The sequence below is a fragment of the Argopecten irradians genome, chromosome 6, assembly GCF_041381155.1.
Source record: "Argopecten irradians isolate NY chromosome 6, Ai_NY, whole genome shotgun sequence".
Classification (NCBI taxonomy): Eukaryota; Metazoa; Mollusca; class Bivalvia; order Pectinida; family Pectinidae; genus Argopecten; species Argopecten irradians.
The window spans coordinates 7,397,267-7,409,312 of record NC_091139.1 but is presented as its reverse complement, the minus strand read 5'-3'; the positions used below and the strand labels follow the sequence as shown (position 1 = coordinate 7,409,312).

General features: G+C 33.8%; 1 protein-coding gene across 2 annotated transcripts in view; it reads right to left on the bottom strand.

Moving 5' to 3' along the window:
- Positions 1–7,429, bottom strand: part of LOC138324856 (inositol hexakisphosphate kinase 3-like) — a 31,954-nt gene extending 24,525 nt beyond the window's left edge. The window contains exon 1 of one of the 2 annotated variants that reach the window (XM_069270051.1): positions 7,352–7,429. The gene's annotated coding sequence lies outside the window, so the exon portion shown is untranslated. Of the gene's footprint in view, positions 1–907; positions 1,107–7,351 lie in introns of those variants that run through there. The other variant, XM_069270054.1, reaches the window with a different exon arrangement.
- Between the last annotated feature and the right edge of the window lie 4,617 nt (positions 7,430–12,046).

The window sequence follows — 12,046 nt, the reverse complement described above, 5'->3', positions numbered from 1 at the left end:
ATTGTCCAATACTGCTGAAATAGAAATGTTAACAGTAGTCTAACTATCAATCCTGTCGCTACCTCTTATTTGAGACCATGGCAACCAAATGTTTCCCCATTATGTTTCCATAGTAACTGTTACTGGAGCATGTGATTATCAAATTGTAGACATCCATGTGTTGTAATAATTGATCACCAAGTTTAAACAAAATTGATCTAAAAGCTAATGAGTTTTTATTGACCATTTTACAAAAGCTGAGTATAGTGACCTGGTTACCGTAATGTCAGAGGGGGTGGGGTGGGGTTGGGTTGGGTGGGGCGGGGATCCTGCAGGGGAGGGAGCAATGGGGTATATATCATAACATCAGATATCATCAGATACTGCTAAGTTCTTGCTTGGTCGATTCCTCTGTGCTTATAGTAATGGTAGGACGTGGATAACCTACTCTTTTGATCCTGTCTGTTTAAGTGGGAGAATGTATTTGTTAGAGTGACATGTTAAATTCTTTAGGGATTAAGAATTGTAATCATTCTCAGTACACAATGATGATTAAGTGGTGTCATGTATTTGTATTTGTCTACCACAAGGAGGGATACTGCGGAGATACTATGGCCCAGACACCAGATTTAGTCTCTAGACATCTATCTGTCACAATCTCTAAGTCTGGTGTCAGGGCCAGAGTGTCTTGCACTACACAAGGTCATGATCATATATACAGCATGAAATTTTTTTAATTCATCAAAATTTATATTTATATGTCAGAGAGGAATATACATAACCATTTAATATTTGTAATTGGTCAGAGCACACCTGTTGTTGCTCTTATCATATATGTATGTCGGTAAGATAGCTCAATAGTTCATGGGTAAAACAGTTTAGATCTATAAACATTCATTTAATATGTTACTTAGGAATGTATATTTACCAACTCCAATCAATGCCGTTCTCAAGGTGATAATTCAGTCGTTATCATGTAAAATCAGCAACACATTCCCAGAACTGAACCCTTCGGTACTTCTATATCTAATTCAGGTCTCTGTGGTCAAAACGTGTTTCAAAAACGTTAGTTACGTTACCTCCATTACCACTAACGGATTGACGGACATATAATGCAGTACTGCATGTCTACCAGTGACCATGTATTTATACATATGAGTTTTCCTAGGTATATCATATGTTCTACATTTTTGTAGATTGTGATCAGTATAAGCATGCTATAGTACTTCCTTCCTGGTGCTGTTAGAGATGAAAGCATGTATACTTGAGAGTGTAGAGTTCAAGAGAGTCCTGGTACAGTTGTATCAGAAACTTACAGTCAGAGTCATATAGGCAGCAAACCAGTATACATACTTACTATCTCATATCAAAAACGTGGTGTCATCAGATATAAGTAGACAAGCAGTAGGATATTGTCCGGTTCTCTCTATATAACCAAAGAGCCATGGTGGCCAAGTGGTATAGATAAGGTTAAAGGTCATCACTATCCCAGCCCTTCACCTCTGTGTTTCATGTTAGAATCGATATCCCATGTGGAGAATTAAAGTTACTTTAACTTATATAAGTACGTACTTATCACAGGTTGGTGGTTTTTCTCCAAGAACTCCGATTTCCCCTCCCACATCTTAAACCTAGCATATCCTTGAATGACTCTAGCTGTAACTGAATTAGACACAGAACAAATAAACAAACAAACAATGTACTCACCATTGCGACTGTCAAGTGAGGATAAATTCCTTACTTGGCATATACATCAATATACTTAAAGCACCATTGAAAGAAGATATTACACAGATCTATATCTAATAGCTCACCGGTAAATTACTTACAATGACTTCCATAGTGACATGGTGTATTGCTGTGAAATATGTAGGATCAACTCATCTGAAGCCGCAATCTGTACTCTGCCTTTCATCTTTGATAACCTCATTTCTCTGGCACGAGAATATAATTCTGTGTGAATGGAGTTACTATTGGCGACGGAAGATTGTATGGCTTTATAATTAGTCAACTTTCTGTCACTATCGCCTTTATGTACCTTAAATAGATCAATGGCTCAATGTTCTACCTTCTGTATATTAATATATCTACTACCAAGAATGAAACCATTAAATAAACCCAATAGTATGGTTGACAAGATCTTATAACAAACAACATTAAGTCAGTCGACCATCAAAGCACATATCCAAGTATATGTCCTTATACTTATAGACCTCTGGGACTCGACAGTACGACCCCACGACCCCCGCCATCATCAGTATACGTACGACCTAGCCACATATTTATCCGATCTGCCTTCATCATCAGTACCACAGTGCATAGCCACATTTTTATATCCTCTCCTCCCCACTTATACATTATACTGGTACAGATACAGAGTAACCTTTATAAATACTTTACCAGTACATCAATTGAGACCAGACCACAAAGGTATTTCTATAGTGTTATACCAGAAAGTCATAACCCCTACCCTATCATACTACATTTGTATCATCAAGTACACTAGCTATGATTCTCTCTTACAAGTGTATTTCATTAACAATAATTATGAATACCAGAGTTAATGTCTCTTTACATTCACAGTGTACCATTCACAAACATCTGTAACGAAAAAATCTTCATTGCTCTGTGTTTTAGCCCAAGATCAACTGCATGCTTATACAATTCACACCATCGCACTTGGTGTTGAACTAATATTGACCCAGGAACATTAAAGGTATATGTGCCAAAAAATAACCTATAACAACTAGCATCTGTCTCAAAGATGATATTTACTTTTTGTGCAGCTTTAGAAGAAAAAGAAATAGGTCAAGGTTCTTCATTTTTACTTTACTAGTAAAAGTCATCCATTCAATTCTGTTGGCTTATATTAATAGCAAGTCCTTGAGTCTTTGGTAATTGAGTTCTGATTTTTTTTAAAACAAGTTTTGACTAATTATACTGAAAATGGATCATTTTGAGGGTAAAAGTACAGCTCTCCATTTAGGAGAAAATACTGTCATTCATTGAAGATCTCAACAGTTTACAAATCTAAGTAGCACATACACAGTATTTCTTTTATTGCTGCAAAATTTCCAAGACAAAAAAAAGAAAGCAAAAAAAAGTCACGAAAATTGTTCATTTTGAAAAATTTAGAAGCTAGAAAACGAGCTCATTAGGTAGTGGTGTCCTAAACTGTTGGTGAAACCTTAAAATGGCATCGTTTCAGGTGTTGGTTTGTACACAAATGAAGTTAAAACACTATCAGTCCCACAGGTAATAGAGACAAACGGTCTGATTAGAGCCAGTATTTTGTGAATAGCCAGTCAAGCACAGAGACATTTTGTCCAATGGTATCTATATATAAATACATTGATCAACACCAAAAGGTGTCAAACAACTTAACAACAACTAGTAACAGTTCTGTACCAATAATTGGATCTGAAGTTCTAGTTGCTTGGTTTCAGAATTTGATTACAGTCCACAGAAAACACCTATAACCAAATTTGCTACAGCCAAAGACACATTTGTTTAACAGACTATAAATCTTGGGGTTTTTTTCGCCTATGTGTTATAAATAGCCCAAAGTAGTCATCAGCTGTATTACTAATAGGCAGAGTCATTTAGGCAATAAACCAGTACCTAACATAAGCTGTTGTGTTTTCACAAAAACATGATTTGGTTTTTATTAGTTTAACGTCCTATTAACAGCCAGGGTCATATAAGGACATGCCAGGTTTATTGGTGGAGGAAAGCTGGAATACCCGGAGAAAAATCACCAACCAGCTGTCAGCACCTAGCAACTGTCAACTGCCCCACATGGGATTTGAACTCTTGCCCCAGAGGTGGAGGACTTGTGGTAATATCTCGAGACATTTTAATCACTTGACCACCGCAGCCCCTCACATTAATTCTAATTCAGTTTTACCAACCCTCATCTAGATCTTGGATAATCATGTTATAATGTAAGTAACAATATAACCATGGTATGATGCCCCTAATAACATTTTTACACCAATTTAATTTTGTGATTTGCAGTCATACAAGTTTTTTACAACACATTAAAAACCTGTTATATAAAGGACCCATTACCTTGATGTAAGGTTTATAATATTTATAGATCTTTCTGCATAGTAATGTGTCCCCTTACTTATAATTATCTTCTATATAAAAGACACTTGTGTAAAAGAACTGTATAGACTCTTTGATCCCTATATAATCCATGACCTCTATATAAAGGACACCTGTCTATAACGGACATTTTCCTATATGCCTCATTTGTTTCATATATAGACAGGTTTGACTGTATGACAAAATCTAGATTGCTTATTTTCAGAAATTCTTTTTGTCTTCACAATATTTACTGCTTTTCGAATGATCTCAAATTGTGGAAGGTTTTGGCACTTTACCCAATAATACATAACTATCTTGTTACAGGTTTTAAAAACTTAAAGGTTATATAAAATTACAAGAGATCCCAGAAGGATCTCTATGTCTGACAATTGAAAGATCGATCTTTTCTCTACTTTTCAAACTTCAGCTACCAAAATCTGAGATGGCGGTCTGGCCGCCATCTTGTTGACGAATTGGTCCCAAAACGCAATATGCCCAACTAGGGCCCTAGGGAAACACATATATGAAATTGAGAATGATCCCTTCAGTACTTTCTGAGAAAAGCTATAACAAACTTTCACTATTAAAATCCAAGTTGGATGCATGGTGGCCATCTTGTAGATCGATCGGTCCCAAACGTAATATCTATAACTAGGGCCCTTGGGAAACCTAAATATAATTTGAGAATGGTCCCTTCAGCACTTTCTGAGAAATAGCGACAACAAACTTTAACTATCAAAATCCAAGATGGCTACATGGCGGCCATCTTGTTGACCGATTGGTCCCAAAACGCAATATGCACAACTACAACCCTAGGGGAACATACAAATGAAATTTGTGAATGATCCCTTCAGTACTTTCTAAGAAATAACGATAACAAAAATTGTTAACAGACGGATGGAAGGAAAGACCAATTTGCAAGTCCCACAATGTATGTTTTCACTATGCTTTCAAAATCTTTGCAGTGTAATTATTTTCTATCTGAACGTCTACTGTTAGACAAGTCACATACTTATGCTTTATGTTATATACATGTTGCACACATGGACATATTCTTGGAAAAGGAGAATCTAGTCCTACGAAGACTGCATTGAAAATTCCATTTAATGGTAACAATTAAGGTCACTTGTTCTAATGAAAGTTGGAGTCATTGGCATCACCAGGGGTTTCAATATCAGGCGGTACCCGGTACTTTTTGCCGGTTGAACCTGGCTGTGGTACCGCCTGATTTGGGCTTAATTACATTAGATAGCATACAGATGGTATATAGAAATGTACCCCCTGAAATTGCAATTGTACCGCCTCTCCTGAAAGATAATGAAACCCCTGCATCACAATGACCTGCCCGTAAATGTATCGTGGTCAGTATGTGCAATGCAAAGAAAAACTTGAATGTGACAATTACAAATTGGTGATAGCTACTACCTGAATGATTACTAAAACTTAATAATAACTTATTATATCAACATATGTAAAGTTGGAAAACCTCCTCAGTAACCAGAAACCGTAAGTCAAAACAAGATCCAGTGTTGCGCAAGACTGCATGTATCCAAAGTCAAATTCACAAGTGATTACAAAATATACACTTTATAATATTCATAATGGAAAGAAGAGTAAAAGATAAACTTTCAAATGTAATTGCTAACTGAATCTTACATACATACGTTTTGTCCTAACAAAATCTTTTTTTTTACTACAGATATATACTTTGCAAACAATGTGAGTTTAGCAAGACTAGAAGCCTAGAATTGTTATATAATTTATTCTTTTTGTTAATAGATGCATGCAATAAACAATACAGAAGAAAACACATACATTGAATATAGCTTGCATTGTGCTACGCTCTCAAACAGGCTTTAATTGTCTATAATTATATTATGTTCTATGAACAGCCAGATCAGATTAGCTTGAGCTGGATGTGCCAGGCGTAAGAGGTACAAGAAAGTAAGAGTACTTCAAAAAACATTGACCTACATACAGAACCTGGCAAATACCCTACATGGATTAACACTTTAAATACAGGTCATTGGCCACTGTGGACCTTCTGTGAAGCAAACTACAACACAATAAATTGTAATTACAAATGACACATACAAACAATAGGTTTTCTGTGAAAAATATAAAACAGCTTCTACATGTATATGGAGTGGATTTACAGTTCATGTAGTGATAAATCTACATTTTTATCACTATTACTAGCTATACCTGCAACGAAAAGTGTTACTACTGTAAACTTTGTACACATTTAAAAGTTAATATCATTATTGAACTGTTACATTCAAAATATTTCTCTACACGTGCTAAGAGTAAAAAGGTACTTTGTCATGATCTGATCATGGACTCCTTTAATTGGAAAGTTTATATATGTACAGTACATACTATATATATACAAACATGTATATCACACCATCCCCCACTGGTTTCCAATTGATTTACAAAGATTTATCTTTTTTAATGAAGTCTTTGAATATCAGAAATCATATCAATTTCACAAATCATCAAAAAACCTTAATTAGCCATCTAGGATTTAATGTAGATACTAGAAGGTCAGTTCTCATGTATACAGTATGTGATGTATGAGATACAAAATGTAACAGGGTAACATTATGATAATGTATATTTTTTCAAAACTTGGTTGATTCATCTCAAAATTTGGAGATATATATATGGTATTAATAAATGATTATCAATATACAACTTAAAAGCGGGGTATGGTTAACCCGTACCCATTCCAACTCGTACCCACCAACCCGTACCCAAAATTGGCGAAGTCGTACCCAAAATATTTGGCGAGCTCGTACCCATGATTGGCTAACCCGTACCTATCATTTTCATTTATTATACATGTAATAAATAATAGTTTTTAATAAATAAAAGTTGTGTTTTATTATTATTCCATAATAAAATTGATTAATATCGCATCATACGTCTTAAAAGCATGCATTTTATCACATTATAATGTACATAAACGTCAGCCAAGTTTTGTAGTCCCGTTGGAGCATTTCCATTTATTAACAACATCTAAAAATTCTAGCACCTGCATATATGATATATACGTAAATTATCGCCATATCATTCGAAACGTTTGCTAATCAATCTGATCAATAAGGCCTACATTGTGCACTGCCATTGACTGCTGTGTACTGCAGCAGTACTGGTACTCATTTTGGTAAAAAGCGTAAGAATCTCTAAATAAATACATATCGCTTCAAACATTCAAAGATAAAATATTCTACTTCCCACAAAAATCCAATATTTGATTATGTCATAAAGCACTTACCTGTTAGAAAAGCAGCAAAAGCGGTTGCCAGTGAAACACATCTTCATCGACTATACTAACCGGAAGTTGATATTTCTTTAACAGGAAGTCGTATGCGTACTATAAATGAGGCCACTTAGGGGTAACTGATTTGAAGAATGGAAACTTGATGAAAACTAAAATAATTTTTTTGCTTTGAAAAAAATGTATATATACTTACATGTATACCATATAACATAGTCCACTGCATCTAGTGTAAGAGGTGTCACTGACCCATAAAAATTACGTAAAATATACTAGCTTCCTGTGCTACCCTAAAATGCACCATACACGTGTATCTAGATTTTTTCTAGTTAATGATTAAAACCAATTTGGTTAACATGTTAACATTTTATGAAAATCAGTTTGGTTAAAATATTAGCATTTTATGATATATTGTACATGTTCACGTATTTTCATTTTGAATTCATGTACATGTAGGCTATATCTGATAAAAAATTCAAACACATTTTACACATGTATCGCTATTAAAAATAGACTTCTTTTCTATTTATTTTGCTAATTACCATACAGATATCTGAATTAAAATAGAACATATCACAAATATTTTGGATATTGAAAAATAGAAACCAAATGAAATAAGTTCACATATACATGTATGTACATATGAACGTTTGATATATACATGTACATCCCTGAGAAAGGTCACTCAAATATACAGGTATGTATATGATATTATATGCCATAAAATTAACCGTAATGTATACATTGATTGTACATAATTAAAATTCTATGTGCCATAATTTTCGTACTCACGAAACAACAAAAACTTATATTTAATATCTAATATTTTATTCAACACCAAAAATTATCAATATTTTGAGAATTACAATATTTTCAATGCTTCGACTTTAATTTTTCAAGTACAAAATGAGAGCCGAAAATCATTTTGGCAGTACTATCAAAAATCATCGTTATTACATCCTACAGTACAGTGAAATGGGTACTGTACGGTCAGACCATCAAGCCAAGATGTGGTCTACAAGTTCAATTTACATTTTTACAGTGTTATTAGTAATTGTGAAGTATTTTCTGCAGGTATGTTTCCATCTTAATATACATGAGACATAAAAACCAAGAATATTTCAGTGACTGCATACATGTTTGTCTCAGGGGCGTAGTCATTCTGGTTGAAACATTGTGGATGCATGTTATTCCTGCCGAATCCCTTCAAAGCAACTTGTCTCACCGGAACAGTTTAAATACTGGATCAAATTTCTACGACTCGGCGTTTTATTTATACAATGAAGCAGTATATAACATCCAAAATAAATACTTAAAACCATAATGCCCGTCCCTGCATTTCTGGACGCTTTTAGTAATGTATTCAGAACAGAATATGATTTAATTCGTGCCGTAGCATAATCATTTGTAAAAAAATAAATGTTGATAACATAACAGACACAAGATTAAAACTGACCCTTTTATTTAACGATCAGAACCTACACCAGTTATACAAAATGTTCGTCAGAAGCTAATGTTAAAAGACAAATTATTATAATCATTATTTCCTTTATTTCCTCCAATATTGAAGAGTTTACAGAAAATAATACATAAATAAAGAAAGAAACATTCTAACATACACACGTTACACACATATATACATATCTATCAATACAAGAAAATACTATTAGATATTCGACTACATTTCGCCATTATCTAATAGCGGAGAATGCTTATAATAATTAGCTACAAACATATGTAGACGAGACATCACAAATGATACATACAGTTTGTAATAACAGATATATACGTATCAAAAGTCTATATATAAGGCTAGCACAAAAACATACATAATAAAAAGGTCAGTTATGGATACCACTTTGTACGAACATTTTGTTAACAATAATAATTGAATTTAGTCTAAAGTCTTCCATTTCATTTTGAGATAAATGGTAGTTAAATAGTCCACCAAGAAGAACATGCAGTAGATGATATTTTGACATTGAATTGAGATAAAAAACAAAATCTATATCTTTCACAGTACTGATAATACACCACAATTGGTCTCGCAAGTTCTCAGTGTGGCTACATTCAAGTACACTGTGCAATAATATATATAAGACATAAAAACCAAGAATTTTGCAGTGACTGTAAGACATTATACATGTTTGTCTCAGGGGCGTAGCCACTGTGGTTGAAACAATGTGGATGCGATGTTATTCCTGCCGAATCCCTTCAAAGCAACTTGTTCCACCGGAAAAGTTTAAATACTGGATCAAATTTCTACGACTCGGCGTTTTATTTATACAATGAAGCAGTATATAACATCCAAAATAAATACTTAAAACCATAATGCCCGTCCCTGCATTTCTGGACGCTTTTAGTAATGTATATGCATTCAGAACAGAATATGATTTAATTCGTGCCGTAGCATAATCATTTGTAAAGAAATAAATGTTGATAACATAACAGACACAAGATTAAAACTGACCCTTTTATTTAACGATCAGAACCTACACCAATTATACAAAATGTTCGTCAGAAGCTAATGTTAAAAGACAAATTATGTGCAATTTATGAACGCATGTACAGCCATAACATATTAAGGCAAATAATATAAATGTTTCCTCCAAAGTACACCGAATCTCGAAATGTCTTCAGCTATCTTGTGACAGGGATCCAAACGAATGTTAATTTGCCAAATATTGTGTTTATATATATATAAACGAGCATCTCTATTTTAAAGCATTTGCAAATTGGTATGGCCATATTTCTGAGAAACGTAAAATACTTAAAACGGCAACTTCGCTAGCCAAGGGTATTTAAAGCCGCATAATCCGTATCTTTCAGGGTCCGTAAAACAAACAATGACAAGATGTGGTGTAATAGCCCTAAAAAGTTATGAACTTCCCCAAATTGCAAGTCTAGAAAGTTAAGAGGTCCAAAGATATACATATACAAAATTTTATTTTGGACTTATGAACTCTGGATATCGAATTTTTAATCATTAATTTCTTTTGAACTCGGGACTTTGTGTATGTGTAATTAGGGGAAAGTTGATGACTATTTATAATATATGTACCCTAATTTTCTTTTGTTGATTTACGGACCCTGAAAGATACGGATTATGCGGCTTTAACTTTTAGTATTAGGATGGCTATGGATATATGTATACCTTCTAAATTAGTGCAAATACGCAAACACGACAGACCATGGTTTAACAACAACATTAGAAAGCAAATACGTATACGAAACAGATTAAAACATACAATGTTAAAACACAACACTAATCTTAACATATCGAAATACAAGAAAGCACGAAACAAAGTTAATAATATGATTAAACGTGCCAAGGAAATATTTTTCGAAAACGTAGATAACCTTATTGACAGATCCAATTCTTACCCAAAAACATACTGGAAATTACTTTAAAAAAACAAAAACAAAACAAAAAAACACCGAGATATTTCCCCTAAATTGTGAACATTCATCTTTACTTTTGACGACACAAAAAATGCAACCTTTTAAACGATTACTTTACATTTATATCGACAATAAATGACCAAGGCAAACACCTCGGCAAGCCTCGGGTTGACCGGCCAAAATCTTTCACTCGGGTTGAGATATCCCTGTCCACTTCGCAGACCCATGTAAGATTCTATTAATCTATCCCATTTAATGCGTCCCTTCAAACCTGTTCCTATCCCGAAAGTTGGAAAATAGAAAAAAAATCTATATTCAAGGGTGGTGATAAACACATTGTATCTAATTACAGACTAATTTCATTACTAAATTGTATTAGAAAAATCTCTGAGCGTTTAGTATACAAACATATTTACAATTTTTTCAACCAAAATAATATTATTTACAAGTTACAACTAGGATTTCTACCAAATCACTCTTGCACACATCAGCTCTTATACAAACTTCAACAATATGGAATAAATGGAAACTTACTTACCTGGATAACTAATTAAAACAGTCTGTTTTTATAAATACATCAAATTTTTCTTTGAAAAATATTAATGCTGGTGTACCACAGGGTTCTATCCTAGGTCATCTATTTTTTCTTATTTATATTAATAATATTTCAACCGAACTAATTTCACTATGTCGTCTCTTTGCTGACGACACCTCGTTATCGTATTCTTCTAAACACTTAGAAGATATTACACGTGTTGTAAATACTGATTTTAAAACACTAGAAAAATGGTCAAATGTTTGGCTTATGTCCTTCAACCCCAAAAAGACAGAAATTATATTAGTATCTCTTTCAAATCTCCCTTACCAGCAACTTTTTACATTCAACAACACAGTAATAGAAATCACACACAAACACTTAGGAGTAATTTTAAGTAGCGATGCTAAATGGTCTGAACACATAGATGAAATTATTAAGAAGGTTTCGAAATATATAGCAACACTACGTAAATTGAAATTTCTACTAAGCAGAAAAAAAATAGAAAAAATGCTTCCTCTTCCTGTCTTTTCCACCTGCTTCCCCCTCTCTCTTTTTCCTTTTTTTTTCACTCTCGCTGTCTTCTCCCTCTTACCCTCTCTCGTTCTGTTTTTTTTTCTTCCTTCGCTTTATGTATTTTCTCACCATCTCTCTGTATTTCTCTCTATCTTTCTGTATTTTCTCTCTATCCCCCCTCTCTCTACGTTGCTCTTTACTCTCACTCCCCTCCTCTCTATCTCGATTCTCCTCTCTTT